The following is a 17203-nucleotide window of genomic DNA, read 5'->3' on the forward strand; positions in this document are numbered from 1 at the left end:
TTTCTTAGAAGTACCTAAATTCAATCACATAAATATAGTTACATTAGGCTTTCGCTTATCAATATCAAATGCCGCTTATACAGAATACATCCTTAATTATTAACATCCTGTTCATATTATCGATAGAAACGAAGTTACGGTATTTTTATAAAACTGATTCATTCTGTATAGGCTGCATCCGGTTCTAATGATACTACAGTTACAGTATGAGTTACCCATCGTCGTCTTGTCTATTCGCCATAGTCATTGTACTGTTTGTATATGTGGACGGTTATATACATTTTATCTGTTTAGTTTATCTTGTAGTTTAATACGGTGATTTATTTTAATTACGCTATTAAAATGAGTACAAAAGGACAGCGTCTACAATTTTTTACAATAAATGAAAAACTGCGCGTTATAGAAGAGGCTGAAAAAATTGGAAATGGGGCGGCAGGAAGAAAATTTGACGTGGATGAAAGTTGCATTCGAGACTGGCATAAGAAGAAACAACTTCTGGTGAAAGGCACTGGTAATAGAAGGGCTTTTCGTGGCTTAAAATCAAAATACACAGACATAGAAAAAAAATTGTATGACTGTTATGGAAAAAAGGAAATGCGGTTATGCTGTCACGACAGAAATATGTCAATCATATGTTCGTGAAATCACTAAATCATCAAATAAAGTTGATTTTAAGCAAGCCATGGATGAATAACACGCTTTTTTACACGAAATGATTTGTCAATAAGACGAAAGACAGCCATTTCTCAACAACTTCCAGACGCTTATGAACAAAAAATATTACATTTTCACAACTACATAATAAATCTTAGAAAAGATAAAGGCTATTTGCCTTTTCAAATAGGAAACGCTGATCAAACCGCCGTATATTTTGAAATGCTATTTGACAAAACCGTAAACAAAAAAGGTGAAAAAAGTGTTACGACTCGTACTGGTGGTAATGAAAAACAAAGGTGTAGTGTTATGCTTTGCATTACTTCTGATGGATCAAAATTACCTCCGTACATCGTTTTTAAAAGAAAAACTCTTCCTACCGTACAGGTAAATGGAGTTATTATAAGAGCACAGGAATCAGGTTGGATGGACAAAACCTTAATTTTAGATCGGATCAGGTGTGTATGGCAAAAGCGATCAGGAGATTTATTTAATAAAAAAAATACCGGTATGCTAGTAATGGATAGTCATCGGGGGCATACGACTGATAAAGTGAAAGATATTTTAAAAAAGGGTATGACAGACCAAGTAATAATTCCAGGCGGATTGACATCTATATTGCAACCACTAGAAGTCTGTATTAATAAACCGTTCAAATCTGCATTAAAACAACTGTACAGTAAATGGACGGGTGATGAAAATTTCTTTCTCGCGCCTACAGGAAGAATCAAACGCCCAGATTTTAACCAGATGTGTTTGAATAAAAGATGCTTGAGAAGGTATTTCCACGGAATTAGTAAGAAATTTTTTTTTAAAAATGCGGAATATCTAATGAACTTGATGGTAGTGAAGTCGATCACATTTGGCAGAGCATCGTGGAGACTACCGGTAACTCTTCTACAGACATTGACAGTGATTAATTAAAAATAAAATCCCATATTAAAAAGTGTATTGAAATGAACCTTTTCAACATGATACTTTCTTTTCGCACTGGCCTACTGATTCTGAACTAAACTAGTACTTAGGTTATTAATTATTAATGTAATATTAATATAGTAATTTAAATGAACGAATTAAATGCTTTACTTTCTGAATATTTTCGTATTTTTTTATCATATCTGTTGTACTTAAAATACCGGTATATACTCGATTTTTTTTTAGATTTTCGGTCCGGAAAATCGATGTGCGGGTCTTATTCGGGGACGGGGGTACTCGAATAAATACGGTAATAATTTTAATGAGTTTTCGTGATGCTGTATTGTAGAACATATTAATTTATAGTAAAAATATATATTCGTAGAAAATACAACTCTGATATAGAAAATACTAAAGAAAAATAACAACAGTTGGGTACAGAAATTAAACCAGATGTCGAAAAGAGAAAGTTTACGATGAAATAGGGAGGTCATATCGTAAGAACCTGCGAGAGACTAGGAAATATGAAGAAATGAATTTGCTACTATGGTTTCCATGGATTTTCTTCAGAAAAAGAAAAACCATGGAAGAACTGAGAGAAGTTGAAGGAATAATACACAAATAATGGAGGAAAGTACTGGATTAAAATAGACTACCAAAGAACAAGATGGAAACATTTTAAAAATCATGATAAGAAAGGAATCTAAAAATATGAAATAAATAAATAAATAAATATGAATATACTAGGCAAATTGCTTAACCTTGTTTTTTTCTCATTCACAAGAATTGTTCAGATAATACTCCAAATGATTATTTCTTAATTTTGACTGATAGAAGACAAGAATTGTGGTATTAAAAAAATGTTATGTCTGAAAATCTAAAACAATTTTTTAATTGTACATAAAGGAATATTTTTAAATAAAAAATATTTTCTTTACGTACTGTGCTTAAAATAATTCTCCGGATTTGTCTAGTGGTTAAACTTGTCATCGGAAAATCAGCTGATTTATGAGTTCTAAGATTCGAGTCCTTGTAAAAGCAGATACTTTTATATGAATTTGAATGCTAGACTGTGGTTATCGGTGTTCTTTGGCGGTTAGGTTTCAATTAACCACTCGTCTAAGGAGTGGTCGTCCTAAAGACTATACGTTTACCAGTACATTACACTTACACTGCTCTGCGTCTGAAGCTACGTCAGGCCTGGCAAGCCGGTATTGGTGATACAGTTGCTAATCTATTACACACACACCCAGACCCGACAGCAGCTGGAAAACTAATTGGAGAAAGAAAAAGGCGCTGTACTTAAAATAGTCGTATAATATAATAATAAAAAATAACAGACTATCTATATCACAGACATATTACTCTATCAACCTCCTCCGTAAGTGAATAATAGAATCTCCGCCTTTCATCCGGAAGGTTCTAGGTTCGAATTCCAATCGAGCTTGGTATTTTTAAATGCTAAACTAATTGCATTTCTTACCATTAATAGTAGCAGTAATTGGATATCTAAAATAAATTATCTAAAAAACTTATCTTGATTTTGATGACTTATAAAACATACTTGTAAGGAATACATTACGCTTGTTTTACGCTTTACATTATTTGCCGTACTTTAAAAATGGCTATAACGAACATAAAATGTATCCGTTATATGTTAAATGCTTTATAATGCATATAAGGTTACTACCTTATATGCATTACTTATGCGTCTCTTACTACTGTAAGAGACGCCAATCAGAGTTGTTTTCTTTAACAATAATGATTTCCCTAATTCAAAAAGTTTAGTCGTAAACAAAGTGAAAGTATCGCTTTCACGGATGTATGTAGTCTGAGTCTCAATGAATTTAACACAATGAAGCCTAATATCATTTTCAGCTCCGTGAAGAAGACAATGGAAAACCTTTTACTTCACGTAGAGAATTATTTCAAAACCAAACTTTTTGTTGGTTTATTTTAGATGAAGTTTATTTTCACCTAGCAAATATGGGATGAAGTATTCTAGGACAACCTAGCATATTTATTATTGAGCGTGGTTATATCATTTTCATATTGTATGATTCATGTCGCATATCAGATAACTTAAATTAAATATTTTTTGGAGTATAAAATATTTTTATAAATGTTTTCAGCGAGTGAATAAAATATTGGAACAACACAAAACATCATAATTTCAATTATAAATGGCTAAAATAAAAATAATTTGAAATCATTTAAATCTGCTACTTTTCCTCTTTGTATAAACTTTACACACTTAAAGTTCTGATAAAAATATTCTATAATTGTATTGAAGAAATGTGTTATCAAATAAAGAAATAATTTTTCAGATTCGAATAATAATATTTATTACCAATAATAATACGATAATGAACCTTTTTGTTCATTAATAAGAATAAGTATTATGAGTGTGTATCAATAAAGCTAAACGGCATGAAATTATTTTTTAAGAAAAAATTAGTCTAACTAAAATTAGTCTATTAACTTTTTAAAGTTATTTTATATCGGATATCTGTTTTAATTATAAAATTTCCTGCAAATGATTAGTTTTTGTTTCATGAATCTTTATCTTATTCTCTTATTATAAAAAAGGATATTTCTAATAGATAAGACGAGCGGTTTAATCTGATTACAAAATGTCTGTAGCGTGGCTCACTGGCCACACCCCATCTCGGCAGCCACTCACCTGCTACTGGAAATTCAAAACGTTTTAATTCTCATCAATCACTATGTATCTCCAGAACTTATGAAAGTGTTATCTTAATTAACACCTCTCTTTTTAATAAAAATCTTGCTCCGTTGTTCAACGTAATGATCATTCATTACGTAATATTATTATTATTATTTATTTTTTGTCTAACCAGTATGATATAAATGAGAATTTTATTTAAGAAGATTTTCAGCCTAGAATAAATTATTATTGATTTTAAATTATAAAACCAGTTGTTTAAATCAATTTATCATCCTAAACACTCTGAAGAATATTAGTAACGTGAGTTAGGTATTAAGGAAAACCGAAGAAATATAAATCCATTTTTAATTTTTCACCGACTTCAAATTGATTAAATAGATTCATGCATCAATTTTGTATGGAAAACACTTCGTTTTGAATTTTTTATTCATCGAATGTTATCGAATTATCTCCCATTGCAAACCCTGCCATGAATTTAATAGTAATTATTTTTCGTTACTTTTGAGGTCGAGTTTTGGGATAAAAAACGGGGTAAATTTATTGCGATGATATGAACTAAAACCATAAACGAAGACTGTTCGCATAATATTTAAATTAATTAGTCGCAAATCTTGGTGAAATATTTTTCTTAGAAATAATATAACATTATATTTTCTTTTTCATTTTAAAAATTTGTTCAAATATAGCTTCAATAAGTTGAATTAAAATTTTTATAATTTTCTGTTACAAAAAATAAATCAATCACTGATTTATTTTACCGGTACAGTTACTTGTAGTCTTGAATTGTACCGGTAAACATATAATCTTGGACAAATTTCTTTATTAGGATTTCCTTTATTAGGATTTGATCCTGAGAACTTTCGATTTCGAAATCAGCTGGTTTAGGACGACGAGTTTACCATATACCAATCCGGTGAGTTAAAAACTGGTTTTAATCGTTATATTTTAGTAAATTTCCCTTCCCATTAAACAGTACGACAGGGATCTATTTGAAAAATTAAAATAAAAATTAAAGGGTATCTAATGAATAAAAATATACATTTTTTATAACATTTATAGCTTTAAATATATAAATTTATATTTACATTTGTACAACATTTTTTTCATAAGGATTGATTATATAAAGAAGAAAAAAAACTTTCACTACGAAACCGAATCAAAATTTTATAATAGAACTTGTTAATATTATCAAAAGGTTTTATTATAAAATTTGGTTCAGTTTCCGGTTGCAAAAGTTTATATTTTTAAATTAAATGCAGGCATGGCATTTTTCATATGCTACAAAATTTCCATTTCCATATCCCACGCACAAGCTTCAAGCTTATGTGGCGATTTCATCTACTAAAAAAAACGCCGGAGTGATTTCGTACTTTTTATATCTATCGTTGTAAATTTTAGGATAAGAACATTGGCTAATTCAGCTTAATTTCAGATTTGTCAAATCTGAAACATCTTAGAAGAAATAATTTTTTTTATTTCTTGTTATTCGTCGTATCTTTTACATTACTTATAATGTAATTTTTGTAAATGCATTTTATTGACTTTTTGAGCTCTTTTAAGAAACAAGCTATATAACTATCTCAAGAAATTTCTTTCTTTGTCTCTAAAGACACGTTTCAAGAAATTGTTCTCATCGACAGGTGCGGCTGCTATATTACGCCATTATTATAGATAGTGGTAATGAAAGGAAAAAATAAAAATAATCAAATTTACACAATTGACATAAAATAAAAAAATATTGACTTTTGTTCTACTAACAACCACCGAATAGTGGGTTCACAAGTCTGTCACTGTCTACATGAACAATTATAATTTTTATAATTTATTTTAATCATAATTTTATTAATTATAAAATTGTTGTTTGTTGTCCAAACGTCATCACTACAACCTACAAAAATTAATTAACCTTACGTCACCTTATCTGGAAACTTGTTTCAAACATTTTATTTGATACTAAGAAAGAAATCGGAGACAGTTTAAAACAAGGAATTTATAATTTTTATTTGATTTAGTCAGTCGAAGACTAGTTTCCGTGATCTTTTAAAAGATATTTATGAATAGTTTTTGCTGGAAACTTTCTATTTCCAAGTACTATGTTAAATAAGATATGAAAATACTCATGAAAAACTTTAGATTAATGCCAACTGCAGACTAAATTGATTATAATTAATTTAAAAAAAAAATTAATTATAATAAAACTGAATAATTTGGCACTGAATTTTGTAAAAAAATTCAAGCCAATAAGTTCCTAATAAAATCTCTTAGGTGCAGTCCAAACAAGAGTCAGATGCCTAAGTCTATGGTAAAATGGTAAATTTCAGACATCTGGAAACAAGAAAACGAATCGGATATTTCACCTTAATCATCGTATAAACATGACCTTTTTTACTTATAAGAAAATACATTATTAAAATTTATTAAAAAATTCTTGAAAACTTAAATGAAACAGCGAAAAAGAATTAAAATATAAATGCTCTCTTACTATTATAAATAAGCAATATTATTAAAATTTACAAAAAAAATTTCAGAAAACTTAACTTAAACACCAAAAAGGAATTGAAAGATCAAGGCTCTCTTACTATTACAAGTTTGTTAAATTTGGTGTTTTTCGTAATAAAGTTAAATACTTATTCCATATTTTTCAGACACTTCAGCTTTGAGCATTACTAAAAAGAGACGTATATTCAGTAGTGAAGAAACATTTATTTAGCGCCTTCGATACACCACATTAACGAAACAGCAAATATAATTTATGTTTAAATTTTATAATTTTTTTTTCCAATGAATTATACGAAATCAGGAAAAATGATCATAAAAATAAAATTAATAATAAAATTACGATATTAAATTTATAAATAGTTCTTATATAATTTTACTTAAGGTTACTTTTTTGTTGGTAAAAGAAAATTTATATTTCTTATTTCTTTATTACTTTTGTTGTATCAAGGAAATAGTAATTTGAGAAAACAAACACCAATCCCTACTCAACAATATCTTTCTTGGTAGCCAGTTTTCTTACATGAAGGAACCTTTTTTATGAAATCTTTACAAAAAACTAGTATTAGTACTCATATTTTATTGTTACTATTATTATTATTATTGTTATAAAAATGACTTTTTTTGTTATTGATAAATAAACCAAAATTTTGCTTGATTTTTAAAAACGATAATTAATAAACTTTCAAAAAATTTTAACGTGTAACGATAAAAAAAAACTATAAACGAGGCCAAATATATATTATATAAATATAAAAATTAAAACCATAAAGTCACCGATCAGCTGTAAATATTAGAGTTCGGTAGTGACCGCAACTCAGTTCAAGTAAGAATAATCCATTTCATACGGATTTGAATTCATTTTTTGCGCAATCTTGTCAGGTTTTAATTAACGCATCAAAAATATTTAGATTAAATATATTCCCAAGCTGAATAAATTTATATTTTATAATTTGTTTTTCTAATACAAAATATATTAAAAATTATTTAAAGATCAAATAATTATTTGTTAAATGAACAATTACATTTTTTTAATTTTCGACAAATACCTAAATATTCTTATAATAAACAATAAAGTTACTTATATTAATGAAAATTACTATAATCATAATACAAGTCCATTTAATAATAGTCCTTTCAAATAACTGTGAGCATTCTTCCCTTAAAAAAAAGTAATAAAATTAAGTATATAGGTAAACATGGAATGTATAAATATATAAACGCTGCACCACATGTTAGGAAATGTTACAAAAACTCTAAGCAAGAAAAACAAAATTTATAAACTTATTAGGCAGAATGTTCACAATATAATCCCATTTTCTTTTGTTATATTAAGTTTTTTATCGCATTTGATTTTGATAATTAGTTATGAAGGTTATCAGTAATCATTAATATCCCTTTATCTTAACTAAAGGCTGTATTAATCGTAAATATTTGTATATAGTTGAAAAGTTAAGAAGATGCTGATCTAAAAATAAAATTATTATTATTAGATAAATAATATTATAAAACTAATTTTTATAAATTAAAAAAATTTTTACTAGAAAAATTTTGATAATTTGTATTTAATATGAGTATAAAATTTTACGTACTGCCTGTGCTGTGTAAAAGTAGTGACTATTACAGTTGGTGGTTAAACAGTAAAATAGTCATAAAAATTATACTAAGTACAATATGGTTTCTTCTTACTTACTGCGGTAAGGTGATGTGTTAGTTAGTCTGCCATGGGGGGCCGGTGCGGCCCAGTGCCGCTATGGCGCGGAATCACTCAGAGTCCGCGGTCCGACTGTCGCCTTATCCGCGCCGCGCAAGCTTGCCCCCTACCTAAAGTACTCCCACCAGACTGAATCCAATACCTCAGTTTCATACCACATGCTCTTATTTATGTATATATATATATATAAATATAAATTAAACTACCCCAGTCTCTCTTTTTCATATCATTCTGAAGTCTGATCCGTCATGAGCATGCATAATTCTTTATCGTTTCAAATTATGAAGGATATTCGGTTTTTAACTTCATTTAAATAAAATTACTTAAAAATTCGTTTGAACGTAGATAGGAATTTTTTCGTTTACTTATTATACACACAAAAAGGATGAAAGCGGGTTAGATAGATCAAAATATGAGAAAAATATTCACGCAATTGTAAATTAAAAAGTTTTTTACGGTTTAAAATTATCTCTTAATAAAAAATAAAATAAAAATAATATATATAAAAAAATTATTACTTAAAATTAATTTCTAAATATGAAATAACATTTGCTTTAAACATAATAATCATAGTAAAATTTTGGTAATCTTTAAATTCAAATGAATGGCCATCGAACAAAAGATAAAATATATATAATAATATAATAAAAAAATAAATATAAATAATATAATATAAATATAAAGATATATATATATATATATATATATATATAAATATATATAAATATATAAAATCATACGTCGTATTTAGAAAAACGTTGCTATGAATTACTTCTACTCGTATATCAAAATTTTAAAAACATTTGTATCTGTACTAATGAAAAAAAGAGAAGTGAAAAACTTGTAGAAATTTTATTTCGTTCGCAAGCTCGTCTCATTACATTAATTATTTTCTACGGGATACACTTTTTCAAATTTGAAAACATAGTTCGACCGACATATATGTCGTATAACTTTGAATTAAGATTACTGAAAAGTTTTTCTCATGTTTTGTTTATCCGTTAGACTTTAATTAAAACCGTGAAAAAGTACTTTCATATATTAAATTGAAAACATAAAAATTCTGTGCATTCAAAAGGTATAATTTTTTATATTTTTTATTAATAAATCCAAGTCGTTTTATCATTCTTAGGTTTTAAATTAAACTTTTAGGAATTTGAGGTTGATGTTATCATTTATTAGTTACGGCGAAAAATGTTTGTATTACGTATTTAGGCTTGATTGTCATTTGTTTTCTGTCCTGCCCTACAGAAATTGATTGTATCAGTATTTAGAAAGAAAAAAGTTCTATAACATCTCCTCGTACATATTTTTTAAAATATTTTTTTGTTAATTAAAATAGTATATAAATATTTAAATTTATTTCGTATATCATCACATTAAAATTGAATGATTCATACATCCTTTAACCTAAGGACAAAAAATTACCATTTTTGATTTTTCTGATCTAGCTATCATCCTCCTTTAGTTTTCATTATAAGCTGAACCTTGTACTGTGTCGAAATACACTGAATATATTTTGTAGTTTTAACATTTCATAACATTTTATGATGAAATAAGTTTCCTTTTGATTATAACAAAAAGTAGGTATAAATTTAATTCATGTTTTGTTTTTTCGCCTATAGATTATACTACACTAATTAACTGTTAAAAAGTTGTTAGAAAAATACTACACAAATGTGAACATTGTTAAAATTTGGATACAATTTCGACGCTTCATATTGATTAGAAAGTCAGTAAATTTGAATATTGAATAAAATGCTCTAAGATCGCTATAACAATTTGGGTGCTTGCTGTATGTACTACTAGTGCAAGTACGTCTAGCATCGAAATGGTGCATAAAGAATTTCACTTTCAGTAGAAGTTATTTGTTTTTATATACTGGCCGGTAATAAAGTTGAATTATTTTAAAAGCAACAATCATCTATTATTTAAATTTATATTCGTTTTCATATTGGAGCAAACGGAAACCGACACAGATTTCAGTGAGACGCTATACCAGTTTTCGAATACAGGCGTCTACATGGTAAATCAGTTTTTGTTGAGATTTGGTTATTTGTAATGAATGAGATTTAATTTAATTTAAAATATAGTTTTTCAAGATTTAACTAAAAAAAGGTAATTTAATATAACCAATAGTTAAAAATATATTACTGATCGAATCAAAATTTAGACCGCCGTTTTTACTTTTAAAGATTATTTTATTTTTACTTCCTTGAAGTACTTTGTACAAGAATCTCGCATAACTAAAAAAAAAAAAAAACGATTAGCCGTAGAATGTTGAAATTTTGGATTTAGGACTGTTGTAACATCTAGTTGTGCACTTTTGTGCCTTTTGATTGCAATCAACTGGACCAAAGTGTCCAAAAAAGCCCAAAAACCAAAACATTTGGATTATCATAAGTGGTACTTATATTCACTGGTTCCAGAGTTACAGCTCAATAGAATTTTAATTAATGAAATATTTGGATCTTATAAGGGAAAGGCACATCGGTGAGAATCCGACATCATTCCTTCTAATTTTTTTTAATGTATTTTTTTAATTTAAATATATTGATTTATTAATAATTATTAACTTGTAATTATAAAAAAATTACAATAAATAATAATTCAATAAAAGAAAGTATGAAAAAATGTAATAAAAAATATAAATATATTTAATTAGTAGGTGTACAAGGAAATCATGTGGTGTCCACATAAATTTTTTTTTAAAGTGCTTATTAAAGCAAAATATAAATAACTAGATAAAATAACTTGAATTTAGGAAGTAACTTTCAGTTCAAATAAGATGGTAAAATAAGAAAAAAATATTTTCGTACATGAGATCATAAAACCGTTGGCCTAATACAGTCATAAACAATTCATACAATTTAGCCGTTAATTTATTTTTTTATACGTAAATAGTTTAAGGAACTTTAAAAAAAGGAACCGGTTGAATTTTAGAAATTACTATTTATTTTTAAATCTCATTCCGAGGAAGATTATGTATCAAAAATTAGTTTTTCATCAAAAGGTAGCCAATTGGTAAATATTTCAGCAGAAAATGTTGGTGAGGTTTAAATAGTATAAATTACAATCAATAGTTAAAAAAAATTTATTGTTGATGTTAAAAACCGTCTAACAAACATAGTAAAAAACAAGTGGAATGCTGAATGGAGGAGATTAAATACAAAATTAAACACAGTAAACTCTTCTCCTTATAAATGGAATAGCGACTATAAGTTGACTCGCCGTGAACAAGTAGCGGTGACCAGACTTAGAATCGGTCATACGCGACAATACAAATACAAATTTATATTTGTTAACCGGCGAAGTGAGACCTATGTGCGGTGTTTGTAATAAAACACTGACAATCAAGCATCTTATAGAAGAGTGTACCATATATGAGGACCTCAGAAAGAGGTTCCGTTTTAGAAATAATATTACTGCTGATCTGGATAATGGAAATGAAGAAAATATAGTTACATTTTTACACGCCAGTGGACTTCTTAAAAGTCTATAAAAATGAAAGTTTAAGCTGTGAGAAACTCTAAGCGGTAGTTTATATATATATATATATAAACTTTAAATGTATGCATATATACATAATGGAGTCTTGAAACGTGGCACGTATAGTGACGGGAGGTAGCCCTCTTGCCTAGGCCATTTTGGCTCACCTGCATTCAAGAGCGGTGAGTCGGGGTGTGTCCGATGATGGCATGGGGGACCCTCAAGGGTGGATTGAGGGCGCGAGGCTGTGGGTGTGCGCTGTTCATGCCTATAGCCTGTTTATAAGAAAGATTCAACTGCCACGGCACCCTGGCGCGACTGATATACTGCTCAACGGCGGTTCTGGTCGCCCCGAGGGTGCTTAAACAAACTATAAATGAGACTCGTAGAAGAAAGAAAGAAAGATATGGTAGGATAAGTTTTAATTCTAATTTTAATTTAATGGTCTTTTGGGAACCTATCTCAAATTTTAATATTGGGGCCCTTTACACCCTATAAGTGTTTGTGATTGTCCTTGTCTTTATGTCTTAAATGTTTTGTGTAGTTTGTGCTTTTAAATAAAATGTAAGGGCCCTTTACACCCTTACATATGACGATCCAGATGGTGATAGTAGTTTCTTTTAAAGATTGTGACGAGAGCTAATGACCTTAGCAGTCGATGCCCATAAAAATTCAGAAAAAAAAAATTAATTTATTCCCAGTGTACTCTTAAAACAGGTCGTTTGTATCTAATCCTGTATAAACGTAAAAATCGAAAAAAAGGGAAAATAAAAAATTTATAGGGTAACAAAAAACTTAGCCAAAATCCCTACTTAATGATGTTCGTATAGATCGTAATTATAACAAGAAATAAAAATAACTTTAGCCAATATTTACAAAAATAATTAGTAAACAGCTCATAGGTAGCATTAACTAAGAAAAACTTCAAAACCCATCTATCTACAAAGGTATTTTTTACTTTTTTTTTGTTTCAAAGCTTATTTACAATCAATTATATTTACATAAATTTTTGGTAAATTAGATCACGTCCTAAATCACATGATAAGAAGTCCTCAGCAAAACTTCTCAAAACTACATACTAATATAGTAAAAAAAATTTATATCAAGTAAATAGAATTAGCAATTATGAGTGATATTCAACATCACTAGAACAATAGAAACAAAATAAGATATCGTAATAAGTAGAAGTAAAAACACCGGGTTAGCCTAGTGGTTAAAATCGTTATAGCAAAATCAGCTGATTTATGAAGTCGAGAGTTCGAATCCTTGTAAAAGCAGTTGCTTTTATATGGATTTGATTGCTAGACTGTGGATACCGGTGTTTTTTAGTGGTTGGGTCTAAATTAACCACACGTCTCAGAAGTGATCGACCTGAGTTGATTTCAGACTACATGTTTACCGGTACATTTACAGATATACTGCATCTATGTCAGGCCTAGCAAGCCGGTAGCGGTAATTCCATTTGCCTAAACACACACACACACCCAGACCCGACAGTACCTAGAAAACTGGCTGGAGAAATACATAGTTGTATAATAAGTAGAAGTAAAAAAAAGGATAAACCAATGTAAAGAAAAGTATATGTAACAAATCTGAAATTAAGAGTCGAATAGATAATGCACAATACTCACATCCGAGGTTAATACAGACACATTAAGACACTATACGGACATTTAGATTTAAAAAATGCAATCGGTTCAATCTTCTAATATCATCCTCATCGTTTAGTAGTTTTACTGCCAAGTAATCTGTGGATAATTAAACCGAAGTTCGTACGTTGAGCTGAAACGTTGTATTTTCTCCGGCACGGATCGTAATCTTAAATCTCCTTATTCTTGTAAACCAAGGTGCCTCTGCTTTACAACTAGCTAGCTTATTCTGAAACCGTTGTAAGATTTCGACATTGCTTCTGCTTGCTATGCCCTATAGGTCCAGAAACGTTTTAGAATTGTTGTATACTAGCAGCTTATTAGACAACGACAAACGAGAACGTCTCCCACAAACAGAAAATTTCCTGGAACTTTATCTCAAGTTACCGTCTTTTCTCTCTTAAATGAATTTTCCAGTCAATCGACGATTGAAGTATAGACCTAGGTATCTCGTACTCTCAGTGTGAAAAATTACAATGCCATCAAGGTGGACCTTGGGTAGTCACTTCTTACTCTAAATATCAAGCGGTTCGATTTTATTTGGTTAACGCATATTCTCCATGTACTCAACTACCTGTTGATTAAATATAACTCAGAATGTAGGCTATTTTATACTATAGTTGGGCTGGCACCAACTGCGAGGACAACCTTGTCATCGCCAAGGAATTGACAGTAACCTCGTTTGTAGTCGGAAAGTTTACTGTAAACATGGAGTATAACACGGGCCTCAAGACGTAACCGTGAGAAACTCCCGACTTGATTTCAAAGAACATGGACAACTCCTGGTTATATTTCATCCGAGAGAAATAACCCTCTACGTAGCCGCATGGAAGGCTCATCTTTAATTGTTCAAAAGAGTACAAGCCAGACCTTGTCAAAGATCTGTTGACTGTCTAAAAAGGCAGTTGAACAGTTTTTTTTCTGTTCAAGGCTTCTGCTGATTTCATTTATTTGTACAGATACGATAAAAATTTCTGCCAAATTACTGATAGTTACATTGAAACCGATTTAAACAAGTCAAAATTCAAATATAATCAGGTTTTTTTTATTTAAGTTTTATCAGTCACAAGCATGTACACGTACAACCTTTTAGAAATCAGCGTTTCAATCAATCATATTACGGAATTATCATTACTAAACAAGAATTTTTCCGATTAGAAAAAATAAACCTTTCGGCATTTTATTGGATAATAATTCAGTTTTTTCAAAACGCTTTAAATCTATGGTTATTTAGAAAGCATCTAACTTAAAATATAAAAGAAAATAACTGTACACTTTTTCATTTGATTAACCTAAAAAAAAAAAATCAAAATATAAATTTTTAAATTAGCATTGTAATCCTAAACTTTCATGCGTGACGGCAGTTAAGAATAAAACAATTTATCACTTGTTGATTCTTAATTGGATGACATCATTTTTATTTTATCCAAAATACATTAAACAATTAAAACGTATTAAATACACGAGATTGTTTTATAATTAGCGATCAAAATATAAACCTAATAGTTATGAGCGACCAATAATGTTACAACGTCCCATTGTTTTTTGTCGATATTATAGCATATTTCTCAACGATTATTTGTACAACGGTAAAAAAGTTGTTTTTTTTATTTTTTATTTTTTTTAACAAATATATTTAATTGGGAAATTACAGATACTACTAAGAGTTTTATTTGCAAGTTAATTGAATAACCTGGTTATTCAATAATATGTTAATTATGCTCTGCATTGATTCTTATTTTTTTTATTTTCGGGATTTCTGTTAATTAATAAATAAAAAGAAACAAGACGGTTGTTTTAAATTTGATTACAGAATTAAAGTACAATTATATTTTTGAAAGAGTATGTCGATTGAATAACTTGCAGTGAAATAATTTTTTTTTTCTAGAAAATATGTTCCACTTAAAAAATAAGAAAACTGAAGACTAAATTGGAAATGTTACAGAACATAATGCATAAATTACGTTTTGTATATGGTAGCTTGAAAACTCTTTCAAAGTATAGCCGATTGCAGAATTATATTTTATTATACTATAAGTAATATGTAACAAAGTTTTAAAAGTTTTACTAATGAATGGGACTTTAAAAGGCTTAATATAGGCTAAAAAGGCTTTTAATCCGATTATTTTCATGACCTACCAATATAATAGGTTTTTAAATCTCCCGTTAACGAGACTGATAAAATATATGTGAACTGAAAATCATTTTGAATTAGTTCGTTCAGAACCAACAAATAACAGCATATAAAATCAGTCTTACTAAATCTCTTACAAAATTAACGTTAATTACAGAGAGGTATGTAAATATTGCTCACTCAAATTTAAAAAAAAAATTGATCATTTTAACTATTTATGAAAATAATAACTATTAAGTAATAAAAATAGTGGTAAATAAAAGTCATCTATTAGATGATAATTCATGTACAGTGAATTGATCTAAGTAAATTAAAACTTAATTAAATTTAGCCTTTACACCAAAATCTCAATAATGTAAATTACAATCGGTTACCTATAACCTAGCTTGATTTATTTAACATCTCAAAAAATCACTTCATGAGAAATGACCCTGGTAAGTAATATTCACCCCCCTCCACCAGTTTAAGTTTTTCTGCACAATAATAAAGCATATACAGCAATTTTTTTTCTTTTGCTTGATGATATCGCTACATAAGTTTGAAGCTTGTGCTTGGGATCTGGAAATGTAGCGTATGAAAAATGCCATGCCTGACCGGGATTTGAGCCCAGGACCTCCGGATGAAGACCGAGAAGCTAACACTCGCGCTACGGAGGCCGACAAAATAATACACCAGAAACCTGAATAATTAACCATCTACATACATTCAAAAAATTTCAATAAAGAATCTGTAAAAAACGAATGATTCTGATAGGGGCAGTCGTTCTTGAATTTCAAACAAATATTGATGTATACAGCCTTACTGAACAAACATGAAAATAGGTGTTCTGGTTTGTGTTTAATTATATATTAGAACTGTGGTATATTATTGAATGTTTTTTTTTTTAATTAATATACAAGAACAACTTTGTAACGATAAACTAATTATCTCCTAAAATTTCCATTTAGAAACAATACATCACATTAGGAATATTTTGGTTTTTGCTAAAAACCATACGCAGTATCAAGTTCGCTGGTTTATCCTGGCAGCCATAAACTGTAAATTGTTTACCTTCAATCATATTTTTTCAGCTTCAAGGGACTGCCTTTTGTAGTGTGTAACAATTTCATTAAGATTTCTATGATTCTCAAAATTTCATAGCCTAGATTCGCTCATTTTTAAGTGTTAAAAAATGATTTTCTTACTATTTGCTACGTTATTATACAGACGCACACACACACACACACATATATATATATATATATATATATATATATATATATATATATATATATACATGAGATATATATATATATATATCATGTAAAACCATGATACTTTATCTAGCTGAAAATTTATATTGGCCGTCCACAACAATTACCTTTATCAAAACCTAGCAGATTAATTGAAAATATATTGAAATTTTGTTATTTTATAACAGCGAATTAATGTGCGTATACAGATAGAAATATGACTCAACCACG

General features: G+C 28.8%; 1 protein-coding gene across 3 annotated transcripts in view; it reads right to left on the reverse strand.

Annotated features, from left to right (window-relative positions):
* Vmat (Vesicular monoamine transporter) overlaps positions 1 to 17203 on the reverse strand; it is a 273942-nt gene that overhangs the window by 200846 nt on the left and 55893 nt on the right. Inside the window, exon 1 of one of the 3 annotated variants that reach the window (XM_075367129.1) lies at positions 8448 to 8584. The exons of the other annotated variants lie outside the window; for them this stretch is intronic. The gene's annotated coding sequence lies outside the window, so the exon portion shown is untranslated. Of the gene's footprint in view, positions 1 to 8447; positions 8585 to 17203 lie in introns of those variants that run through there. 3 annotated transcript variants of the gene reach the window in all.

The sequence above is a fragment of the Lycorma delicatula genome, chromosome 5, assembly GCF_047948215.1.
Source record: "Lycorma delicatula isolate Av1 chromosome 5, ASM4794821v1, whole genome shotgun sequence".
Lineage (NCBI taxonomy): Eukaryota > Metazoa > Arthropoda > Insecta > Hemiptera > Fulgoridae > Lycorma > Lycorma delicatula.